Here is a 13299-nt window from a genome sequence, read left to right on the forward strand (position 1 = left end):
TTTTTAATTAATCTAATTTTTCGAATAACACTTTACATATTTTTGTTTTTATTTATTTTAAATTATTAAACATAACAATCATTCTGAAAGTGAAGACTCCATCAAAAAATTCCGTTTTTGAAACGTCTGTGATTTTCGAGTTAAGATACTGCTGAGATTTAAAATTGAAGTCGAATTGAAGGAAAATGTTAGTTTTCAAGTTGACAACTAACTTGCCTTCAACGAAATCTTTTGAGTAAATATGACATAGAAAATATTAAAGGAGAATCCGAACTTCTTTGAAATAAATTTCACGCTTCGCGCTTAGTCGAACGACCTAATTTTAAAAGTTTCTAACATCCGAAACTAAGATTGAAAGAAAGTTTTTATGATATGATAGTTTGTTGCAATTTCGAAGGTCTTCCAACTTGTGATGAAGATATGATTACTCGAGCTTTTTAAGAAATTATCTGGAAGTGATATATTTAGCTTAAGAAACGCAAGTGTCTTTTAAAATGGTAAAAAGTGCATGAAGTTCACAATAGTTCCCACTGGAAAGGAAAGATATAATGATAAAAATTAAAGGAAAAACAATTTAAGGGTGATTTGAGGTCGGAGAGAAAGAGGGGTGGCGTGGTTGAGTTTTGAAGGGTCTAAAGCGCTTTATTTAAATTTTCGACAAAACTACATATAGAAAAAATATATAGATAATGAAAAGATCTAAAACTTTTTATATGGACCTTCTTTACATAACCTTAAAGTTTATGTGGAAAACAAATATCCAGTTTTTTTTTTTAATAAATTAATCAAATAAACTATTTATATGCGGTTTTAATTTTATTTAAATTACTGTTGTTAAATTGGCATAATAAATGCACAAATTAGTTTCTGCTCACTTTTCCAGAGTGCAAGCACTAATTTGTTGCTAAATTTATACAAATTTGTTTATACGATAGGGAAGTTGGATCAGTTGTTTAGTCGAGTAGATTTGTGTGCTAGCAACTGTGAGTTTTTATACCGCTTCAGACTGTAGGAAAACGAAAAAAATATATAAGTTGCTCGATTTTGATATACGGTATCAGAAAACAGCCTAGACCAAACCAACGATTTGCACTCCAACTTTTAACACACTTTGTCATTTATTCGGACCACTTTACAATACTTGAACTTACTCGAAACATATAGCGAATATGTACTACATATTTACATATCTGCAGACATGTTATTATATATCCCTACTTATAGTATACTATCTCTTTTGAATTGACTTTTCTACCCACCTTACAGCAGTTCGATAATTGCAAATTGTTTTGCGTCACTTATAGTCGAGTTGTTGTCTTGCCGTCGCCTGGGTTGCGCGAGATTGATTATGCGATAAATATTAAAATTTTATTTATTTTTAGTTCTTTGCCGTCGTATTATTGTATTGCTTTGCGAAATATGCGAACCGGTTCGCCTCTTCCTCTTAGTAAACGCCTTTCGTATTTCAACTTTTACTTTGTACTTTAGTATCACTTTAATAATGTTTGTTGTTGTTGTTGCTCTTATTGTTATTTGCTTTTGAGCATGAGAACTGCAAAATTATTATTATTTTGCTTGAGAATTTACAAGTGCGCAGGTATGCGTGTGTATGTGTGTGATCTTTCAAAAGTTTATACTTTATCGCGCCAGCAAATATTGTCTGCTATCTTAAACGTGCTACATACAAACATGCATGCATGTGTGTGTGAGTATGTATGTATGCATGTATGTATATGTTTGCTAGCGCTGTTCTAAAACACTTCAGTACACGTTGCTTTAATTTATTACTTGTATAGATGCGAATGCGCGTGTGCGTTTGTGTACTTTTCCTGTGCTTTTGCTTTTGATTAATGTTACCGTTATGCACCTCTAAGTCCACTTGGCTTATTTTTAAGCTGCTGGCATACAAGTTTAATATATTACTTGTGTTTTTCTCACTTTTCTATTAAAAATCACAAAATTTCTTGCATATATTTACCGTTATGTTCGTATTTGCTTTCTTAATCGTAATTAATAAAATATAAAAACTAACCCTTCGCGTTCTGCACTTGCTTGTTGTTGTTTGGCAGCGTCGTTGTAAATTTAACTGTTACTTTGCGTGTTTTTTGCACTTTTACGCTTGCACTCGCTGCTTTTCTGACTTTACTTTATTATTTTACGTAAATTGAATATTTTTTAAATAATTCTTGCAACTTTTGCCGCGTCTAGGCAATCAATTCATCACGCTTACGTGCATTCGTCGTCACAACTGTTTCGTCTTTAATTAGCTGCCTTCGCTGCTAGCGCTGTACCTTTGCTCATGTACCTATGTTTGTATGTGTGTGTATCATGGGCGCACACTTAACTGTGCGCTGCGTCTCTTTATCTTTTAGTGTTTGTTTTTTGAATATTTTATTACACTTGCTTTGCGATTTGCGTTATGCTATGCTTTTTGTTGTTGTGTACACTCAGCTGATAAGAATTATGGCTAGAAGAATCTTGCCTTTAGCTGCTTTTATGCTTTCGCTTTGCAATTTTATACTGTGTGCTACACTTCAAGCTTTATCACAGTGCGTTTTAACGGTTTCTATACACCGTTCGGCTTTTTGCGGCGTTTGATAGATTTGAGTTGCCACAGCTTGTTGAAAATTAAAAAAAATTCTCGCTACTATTTGTCTTTTGTGCAATGCTTTTAATAAATTTTTATTAATTATTTTTTTTTTAATAATTAAATATTTTTTTTTAATTATATTTTAAATTAACTTATTTTTATTAATTATTTTTTAATAATTAAATTTTTTATACTTTATTGTTGTTATTCCTTTCTTTTTTATATTGTGGGTTGAATTTAATTACGTTAATTATTTTCAAACAAAATATTTTTTTCGCAATTTTATATATTTCGTTGTTTAATTTTTAGCGTTTTTCGTTGCTTAACGCTTTTCGTTTGCTTTTGCTTCGCTTTCAGCGCTTTATTTTTCGTTTAAAAAATTTATAGATCTTCGTTTTATATTAAACTGCTAAAATATATGCAGTTTTTTCGTTTTGACTTTACAGAATCGTTTCGATTATTATTCGCTGGTATATTTTTAAATTTCCGTAATTTATTAAAAAATATATATTCAAATTACGCATTCATTAATAATTCGTTGTTTTTTTTTTATTTTTTTTTCCTTTTCTGAACTACTTTCTGCTTTTTTTTACTACTTTACTCGCCATTAATTTAATTTAATTTATTTTTTCGTTTGCGATTCGCCGTTCTACGCTTGTATCCTGCACAAAATTCGTTCAAATTTCTTTTAAATCATATTAACAACACTTTTTGCTTTTGTTTTCGGATCCTGTCGCGGTGCTAAGTGTGATCTTTGGCTTGGTCGTTATTAAACACAACTCGCTTCCGTCGTACAACGTTCGCTCGCTCGCTCGTTTCGTTTCGTTATGAATGCAGTGCTCACAAATGGGCGACCAACTACGCTCGCCTAACGCGAAAAAGCGCTGCGAAAGAAAGCTTTGAGCTTCGTGACTTAAGCTAAAAATACACATATCTATGCACATACATGCCGTTATGTGGGTGTATATGTGTCGCAACTAAATACAGAACAATTCTAACTAATTCCACATACGCTCGGCAGCACTCTTGTGCCGAACTTGTTGTTCTTGTGCACCTAGTCGTATGTCGCGATCTTGCGATCGTCACTCGATTGTCATATACGCTTGGGTGTAGGAAGTTTGTTTGTACTGTTAGCTTTTGCTGAGTGACATTAGCGCACACATACACTTGCAGTTGTATGTACATATGCACTCTCGTCTTTTCTATTAACTCGAAACAGTTTCAATAAAGACACTCGCATGAGCTCAACGAATTCTCGGAATTCACGCTTCATTTACATAATTTGCAACTCAAATATTTGCAATTTTATTTTATTTTTTAGTTTCCCCGCTTTACAAGAATGTGGGTATGTATGTATGTATGTGTCTGCGGCACTTTGCTTTAAAAGTTCTAAGTTATTAAATTTACATGCAAAGACCTAAGTATATTCGATAATTTATACATATTTATGTGTGTGTGTCCATATTTCTTTATTGTATGCATGTATTCACTAAATGTTCTTTTATTTCTGTTTCCTCTTTAAGCTGCTGGCTTTTCGGCGGTAATTACACTTTTTTGCGGCTTATATACGTACATATGTACATACTGTATATGTAGGTATGTATGGATGTATGTATTAAATACATATATGTACATACATAGGCGTGCACACCTCAATCGATTACTATTTGTAGCCTTCTGCAAAATTCATACTTCTTTATCTTTGTGTGTGATTCAAGACTCACGCAATTCTTAATAATATGCCGTTGAAGCATTGATACTTCGGCTTTATTTTGAATAAAAGCACACAAAAACAGCAAAAACCTCATTATTTGTTTACTACTCGAATTTAAGTGTCTGTAAAATATAAATATACAGTGTTCTCTAGATTATTGGAAGCGTGGGTAGTTGTCTCACAAATATGTTTGCAATATTGCATCTGGTATCAAGAAGACTAGCCGAGCTTTTTGAGTGTAATTGAAAGCTCTCTGTAAACTAGTTAATAAGTAAATATTTGTTTTTCTGATATGGCGAGTTGCAAAAAGGTATATATTTTTCGATGACGTTGCGTGACTTACAACGAGTAACGGTATGGACTTATATTTTGATGGCAATTCTTAAACCCGAAATAAATTTTACTCGATGTCATAAAATATATAGATTAAATATATAAACGAGGATCGCAGTGCGACTTAAGGACTCACTTAGCGCCAGCATATTCATAAATTTAGACTAGCAGGTGTTCTGGAGTTTCAGGCTCTCTGTCCCAGACTCTTGAGCTTACAAGAATATAAATGCGCCTCCAAGTTTCCATTGCAAGATAAGCATATTCATATTAGAGCTTATTCAGCTTTCAATATAGCGGAGTAGTTTTTATTAATTGAAGCCTTTCTATGAAAAGCAAAAGTCAGTCCATGGTTCCTTACTTGAAGCTATTCAGGTCTACCTTGTTTCGAATTTGTAATACTTTAGAACTCCTACTTCGCATATTTACTCATGTTGCTTTAGCCTTAGCTTTAAAAAGCTTTATTGAAATCCTAACAAATCTTTTTCTTATAAATGAAGGGTTTCTCGTAAAAAAATAGCTATAAATAAATATTAATTCAAAAACACTACCAAAAAAAGGTTTTATGAGTGATTTCTTTTCTACCAATAACTGTAATAACTTTGTGGTTTTGTGGAAATAACTTTGACGAATTTATGATAAGATTCGTGATTTGCTTTTCGTATAGACATAAATATATGCACACATAGTAGTTCCGTATAAGTATATGCGCAATTTGGGGTTCTCTGAATTTAAAACTCTTAGTTCTCGCCTTCATTTTCAATACCTTGTAACCTGTTGTGAGTTGTCACATTGACGTCTTTGAACTACTGTAAAGTATTTTGATTATTTCAAGTAATTATTATTACGAAGAATTTATTACAACACATTTTCTTTAAGTTACTTTCCTAGTATTTACTCACTTAAAAATACTTTCTTGATTATCAACTTTTTATCAATTTAATTTCCTTATCTGAAATATTTAATATAATAAATAAATATGTATGAATGCGTATCATATTTGATATGAAGAACCTTGAAGTTTAAAGAAAGTTTTAGAAAGCTTTAAAGAGCTTTCACTAGTGAACTATTAATTAAGATAACAAATGTTTAGCAAAAATATTTAAATTGGTTGAGGCTGATCGATTTCGCAGAGGCCCGAAATATGGTTGTTTGTAGTACTAGATTCCACCATAAGAAAATTCATAGTTACTTGGCTGACTCCGGACCGAAAAGATCGAAACCAGATCAGTAATGTTAGGATTGATGGATGACATCTATCGAGTGTCCTTAATGTGTTTCGAAACGCGATCTTATTGCAGCGAAGATCTGCGCCTCTGTACAACAAAGCACGCCCGTAAACAAACACAGGGAAGGTACGACGTCGAGACGCTACTATCACAACCGACAGCGAAACTGTTTTCTACTCGACTTGTATAACTGTTTTCTCAGAGCACTTGTCAGCAACACTATAAATGTGAATTGTGGAATTGAATTTCAAGCTCCTTACGTACAGCTGCAAACGAAACCAATGGCTTTCGTAAAGGTCGAAAGAACAACTAGTACTGTAGTAGCGGACTGCCTAACTCGCAATGTTGCTATCGAACACAACAACGGCGGGATGGGATAGACACCGAGAGTTGAAGAGGAAAGCAGGACGCATATGCAGACAAAAAAAGAAAGAGGCCAAAATTCATGAGTATGAAAAGCATGAGAAGGTTTCAAGACCGTAGCATAAGCTTGTAGATCCCAAAATGGTGATCTAGTTGCTGATGTTCAAAGGATACTGAAGTTATGGAGGGGACATTGCTCCAGTCTACTTAATGTCAGTGAAAGTGCAACATCTGGAGATGACGAACCCGATTCCGCAATCGATGACGATGGAATAGCTGTTCCATGGCCCGACTACGATGATGTTCGAATAGCAATCAACCGCTTGAAGAACAACAAAGCGGTAAATGAGGTATTGGCCGAGCTATTCAAATACGGCGGCAAAAACTCACAAGGTGCATGATTGGTACCTAAGTGTACTCGCGTCAGTAAAGAAGAAGAAGAATCATGATCTTAAAAATTATTTTCTAAAGTTCTAAAGAAAAAGTTATGAAGTCATTGTTAGAAACTACAAATTATATTACCATAATTGGTGCGGTCGCTTTATTTAAATGCCCTTCTCGAGAATCTTTGCTTAACTGTCGCTTATAAATGTTTCTTAAATTTTTTATCTTTTACATAGGAGGATGGAGTCATGTGTAGAAGTTCACGCAAGTGAGGAAAGTACACTGATCACCATTCACTTGGGAGTGGTCAGAAACGATTCCGTTACATGTGACTCAAACAGCTCACGACTTCCGGTCTTTGCGCAAATATCCTCTGGGTAGCCTAAGAACATCCGTTTCAAGGCGAGTTAAAGTGAGAAGGCGAAATATCCCCTACATAGGGTTGTGCGCAGGATTTGGCACCCGCCACGTTAAAAAAAAAACACCTCCAATGGAAGGGAACAACCAGCCTCGGATGAGGCTGTTGTTAACTTGGCTATAATCGCGTAAGCGGTGTCTACACCAATTAAGACGAAGAAGAAGGTTAAACTTGAAGTTCTTAAGGCTTTAAGTTACTAAAAATAATATCTCTATAATTTTTACATCTTCGTAATTCTAAATGGGACTGACTCATCTTACTTTTCTGGTATTATTTTTTTAGATAAACTTGTCATTGCAATGCTTATAGTTCTTTTTGTCGTTAAGTAATTTTGAAGACAACAAACTTACGACAGGAAGTAACAACCATAGTGTGCAAACAATACAATTTTTTTATGTTATAAATTCGTTTTATGTCTGAAGCGTGGAATATATATTTTTATCAGCAGCACTGTTTCTTTGGATGATTTAATATTGAGCGTAGAGAAATTAAATATACAAGTACTTTGTTAATACGAACAGATGAACTTTGTCGTGTTGATTAATTTTATTTTAAATATATCTTCGGTTTTATATATCCAAATAGTAAAACAAAATAATAAAAACCTTAAAGATTGAAGTTCAAAGCAAACATTGGTTAATATTTACCTTTTTTCGTAAAGATTCAGGTAGCAAGACACTTTTAATTTCCCAATTTTTTTAAATTACACCTGAAATCTGCTTTGATATTATTATATGGATAATAAACATGACCTATATTTGGTCTTTTTGGATCATTTAAGATTTTCGTTTATACTTCTAATGGAGAGTTATTATAGTTCCCAAGCGTTACAAAAGAACTTCCTTAAAAGTACATCGTATCTATATGTGATAGTTTTAGATAGCTTCCTGCGTTGCGACCGTCACCTATAAAATTTGCCGCATCCGGAATTCCACTCAAGCAAGGGGTCAATGCGCAATTATTAGACTATGCCGGTGGACAGACAATCTGTCTATTTTTTCACATTACGTAATTTCATCAAACGTATTTGATACTAAAAAAAACGTGATAAGATCTTCATACACTGTATGTGACTGACTGACTGACAGGAAATGCATCATAGTCAATAGCTAACGGAACATATTTTGCGTTGAATAGTTTAGCATGACATTGCATTACTATCACAACAATTCAGAATTTTGATAAAGCTTTGTCAGCTGAAATGCAAAATAGCGGGTAATAAAAGCCGAAAGTAAACAGGAAAGTGTGACAAAAAAGAACATATCAGGACAGCATATTCGGCGGAACGCGCAAAGTCAACCGTGGCGTGGGGGTATCAGCCGGAAAATAAAACATTATGAATGGATACACACAGGCCGGTAGATGAATCAGTAGATGAGTAAAGTGTGCATGTGGAAGCAAGCGATAAAGAAAGCAAGGGATGAGCACAACAAATATAAAGTGGAAGCGTGACGTTAATGACATGCCAATTGATAAGAGAAAAAGCGCACGAAAAAATAAACAGAATAAAATATTGACAAAAGCAGAACCAAACATGAGCTAATCTGGTGATGTCTGTATATACATATAAACATGTACGTATATATGTAGATGTGCGGACAAATGGTATAAATCCGCTAAAAGTGAATATATAGTTAAAAGAGCGTTTCGAACGAAATCAAAACTAAAAATATGATTTATTAATAAGATATGTAGAAATAAGTAAGGAAGTGCTAAAAGTATAATCGAACATTTTATACTCTTGCACCGGGCAAGAATCAAAGTCCGAGAAATTTTTTCAGGACAAAGTTGGGAGTAGTATTGGCCGATTTTCTCTAATCTTGTCTCTATTAAGATACCTCACATACAATCACCAACCATATGGCGTAAAGTCTGGCGAATGTTCGAAAATTCTGATATTATTTATATAGGGTCTAGATCATAAATCTAATTGAAGTTTGATCCCCATGTGTCTAATATAGAACAGGGTTAGTTAGACTAGTGCATATTGCCTCACTCCGCTGGACTCCGCTACAGAAACATTAGTTTTTTACGTACATTATTATATAAGATTATCGCAATGAAGCATGGACTTGGGTTGTCTTTGACTGACTCATGTCAAATCAAACGAATCACATATCGACCACCATTAATTTATTATGAAATTTTCACCAGGTTGGAATATATATATTTGGTTCCATTCACTTGCAGTAGATTTTCAGTAGAAAATAATTTAGGGATCTTTGTTTTGATTTAGGTAAATTTCAAGGTGTATCAGAAAATGTGAAGAAGGATATAGTGACAAAAGTCGTAATTACATTTCCCGGGAAAATTATATTTCAAGAAATATATTTTGTTAAGCTGGTAGGACTGTCCTTAATTACTATGCCCAACATGAGCGTGTTTAAGTCGGTACACTTCAGTCACACTACTGAGACCTTTTCAATGGATATATATGTATGTATATCAAACATATTGTAGAATTTGTCTCAAATTTTGTATTTTGTATGCGAATGTTGGAAAAGTCTTACGGTGATTCAGTTTTATCTAAAATGCAAGCCTGCGAGTAATACAAAGCCTTCAAAGAGAGTCGAGAGATCGAGGTATGCCTCGTTTTAAATGGCATTCGACCTATTCAACTGATGACAAGTAAAGAATATGGTGCTTGAAAATTGTCAGGAAAGTGATAAACAGATAGCAAGAGAGGTCCAATATTTCTCGCGAGCCCGTTCGAATGATTTTGGTAGATATTTTAGGCGTTCTTTCTCGACTCGTGCCGGTAAAGCTGAATTTTTTTTTTTTTTTCAAAAATAGTATCGTAAACTTGCCTCTTTGGAGAAGCTTGATCGTGCGAAAGACTTTAATTTGCTATTTTCTTACTTTAGTACGCACCTCGTCATTTCGAGAACTCACGTCAATACTATGTTTAGAAGAAATATTAATATGCAAACCGACACTCGCTTTTCATAGCACCTACTTAAAATAGATTGCACGATTTGATTCGGCTCAAAAGCAAAGCCAAGCATAGAAGGCGAAAAGCAGTTAAATGAAATAAAAATTAGTCGAAAAGGTGAAAAAACTTGCTCAAAAGTTTGTTGCTGTCCCTTGCAATAAACACGCGCCGCTGCCGAGCCGCCCGAGTCCATTTGTTGTGGTTAGTTGATGAATCACCCGACACTTTTAGCTCGCGCCGCTGTACTCGCCAGACAGAACCAACAAGCACACACACACACTAAGGCACATACAAATATATATGTAGTATTATATGATCCGCGTTGTCATATTTACAATTCAGATGAGTGAGCACACATATACACACATTTATTTATGCATATGTAAATACAGAGCAAAATAATTATTGCGAGGGCATGCGACGTCGTCAATAAGCATACATACACATATACTCTTGCATATTTGCCGGTATATACATATGTATATGTGTGTCTATTGAGCCATTAGATTAGTATTTGTATTTGCATATTTACGATTGTGCCCATAAATAAGGTCCACGCAAGTTGAGAAATTAGAAAAATTAAAGTATGTAGCTTGAGAAAATATATGCTTGTACGTATATTTGTAAAAATATAGTTAAATTAGCGCATGAGCTATTTATATTTGGAAGATTTATGTTCCATAAAGCACTGGAACGATCGTGACTTATTGCTGTCTTTTTAGATCAGCCCCGAAAAATAAAAATAGACGCATCAGAAAAGTGCTTTAAACTTGTTACATACACTTATATGTTATATTACCAAGTTCATTTGTAATTTTCTACTATTTTTTCTTCTAAGGATTACTTTTGCCGCGCAGCAAGCACATTATGATACCGACATGATAATATCTCACCGACTAATGAAAAAGTGAGTAAAAGCGAAAAGCCTGGGATAAGCTTTAATTGATTCCCATAGGTCGGGAATTATTGTAGAAGAAGTCAGCAGAAAGGTCATGTGAGAAAGTCATCGAATGCGATATTCGCCGCGGCTAATACGCAAAGGACCAAAAATCTTCTGCACTTCCTTTCACTTGAAAACTGGTATCATCATCATCATCATCCACCTCTATTCAGTTCTTTTTCCCAGAAGTGGATTGTAAAAGTCGCACAAAAGGGATTCTTGTCTGAAACCTCATTTGATTTCGAACGGCTCAGAGATGTTCTTCCTGATCCTAACGGAACTTTTCGTGTTGCTCAACGTAACAGTATTAGTTTTGCAGGCAGAAGAAAGGTTGGCGTATGCAAAAAAAAAAAAAAAAAAAAAAAAAAAAAAAAAAAAAAAAAAAAAAGAAAAAAAAAAAAAAAAAAAAAAAAAAAAAATTAAAAAGTTACATTTTTTCGAAAGCAAACGACTTTTAATGTAAAAACATACCGAAAAAAAGTTCAGAGTTGCCACTTAAATAGAGTACCACAATGATTTACATTCCTAAAAAAGCGTTGAGTACAAACGGGGATTGCCATTTTGCAATAAAAAACAAGTATTTACAATATTTACTTTCTGCATGCATATAATTTCTCATACCGTTACAAATTGACAAACTGCTATCTAATACAATTTTATTACTCGCTTTTCATTTACAGCTAAATACTGTCAATATATCGTCCCTATTTTATAGCAGTTAACAAATATTAAAAAAATGCAATTCATCGAGTACTTCCCCTAGAAGATATTTTTTAATTAGCACCTACCAGCATTGCAGCAGCAAAAAAAAAAAAACAAACGCGGCGCCAAACATAGGGATGAGTATTTTTGGGCAATAAAGTGTCTTCGAGGAAAACCCACACACACACAAGCATGCATGAATATTCACAAATTAATTTTGTGTAAACACCGTTGGATTTGTTTGTACAGACGCCATGGTGTGCCTTAACCTGTGGTGTACACTGTGAGAGTCAGGCAAATTAATGAGTTCTGGCGAATGGCGGCGTAAAAGTTTTCGCCAAAATCGACGTCATCAATTAGACACCGCTGATAAATGCGTTTTACTTGGCGCAACGCCCTCGCGGTGAGAAATATTAAGCGTAAACGATTATTGAAATTTCTTCTGAAAATAAATGTATTAGGGTGGTGCTTAAGCTGTAGGAGAAATATTTTCATTTTGATAAATGAAAAAATCATAGCAAAGTAAGCAATATTAAACACATTTTAGTATGCTATTATTATGCAACTTTTTAATTTCTGTTCTATTGGACCGCCAAATTTTATGGAAATTATAGTTAAAATAAAGTCAATAACTTCCAAAACAAAAAAAAAAACAAATAATAAAAGTAAACTTGGTTTAAAATTTTTTAAAAATAAAGAAGTGTAAGTTTTGATGAAGAGGTCGTTAAGTAATAATTAAAATAGCTGAAAATTGATAAAGTAAATTAATTGAAAAGTTCATAATTTATCATTGCAAATTAAAATGTTTACTCTTTGAAAAAAAAAACTTTTTTTCAGCTATTAATATTTTATTTGAAGGTTTTAAAAATGTATGGAGCCTGCTTTTATGTTGCGTCATTAAAGTGCTGCATTTTTTCAATATACTCTTACAGCTTCAGAAATTTCTGTTTTACATTTTCTTAATTTTTTCGAATTTTTCGCTTTTCGAGAATTTTTAAATAATATACATATGTGTAAAATATGAGTAAATATTTTTATACATATAATTATCTTATATATAAAAAGCTGAAACTAATGACTTTCAAAATTTTCCTAGTTATATTGCTATATTTGTATAAACTTATTAAAACTTCAGAATCACCCTAATATTCAAATTTATCATGTGCTTTACGCAAATTTTGGTGATAAATTTCGTTTCCGTTATACTTTCATAACTGGTTATAGATGAACGTGTGAATTGGAGCATAAGAAGTGAATATTTAACGAGTACTCCAACTCCTGAACTCTGTGACTAAGTGCATTTGTTTGAACAAAAATTTCTTCGAAAGCAAATTGGTAGTAATGTGTAAGAAATATTACGTCAGTTAGTTTTGAATAAAGTGAGGTTGGTATGCATGTATACATATGTACATATGTAGTTTCTATATGTGTGTTTTAAAAATCTAACGAATTGGAATTACTTATATATGTTGGCTATCTCACAGCTCGGAATGGATCTAGTTGCCACATTCCTATTTCATGTAAAAAAAAAACAAAAACTACTCAGTCCAAATATTTTCGCTACTTGACACTTGTTTTGGTCGACTAGTGTCGTTTATTATTACTATTTTTTTTTTGTTTGTATAGAGGTTATAGTCTCCAAATAATAGGCACTACAGATATTGATTGAGACAGATTTTGTGCGACATCGCAATACT

At 33.3% G+C, this 13299-nt stretch overlaps 1 protein-coding gene across 12 annotated transcripts in view; it reads right to left on the reverse strand.

Moving 5' to 3' along the window:
* Window positions 1–13299, reverse strand: part of LOC108972927 (sterile alpha and TIR motif-containing protein 1) — a 123027-nt gene that overhangs the window by 30657 nt on the left and 79071 nt on the right. The window contains exon 1 of one of the 12 annotated variants that reach the window (XM_018939834.1): window positions 1260–2708. The exons of the other annotated variants lie outside the window; for them this stretch is intronic. The gene's annotated coding sequence lies outside the window, so the exon portion shown is untranslated. Of the gene's footprint in view, window positions 1–1259; window positions 2709–13299 lie in introns of those variants that run through there. 12 annotated transcript variants of the gene reach the window in all.

This window comes from Bactrocera latifrons, unplaced genomic scaffold (assembly GCF_001853355.1).
Source record: "Bactrocera latifrons isolate USDA-ARS-PBARC rearing strain unplaced genomic scaffold, ASM185335v1 scaffold_44, whole genome shotgun sequence".
Taxonomy (NCBI): Eukaryota; Metazoa; Arthropoda; class Insecta; order Diptera; family Tephritidae; genus Bactrocera; species Bactrocera latifrons.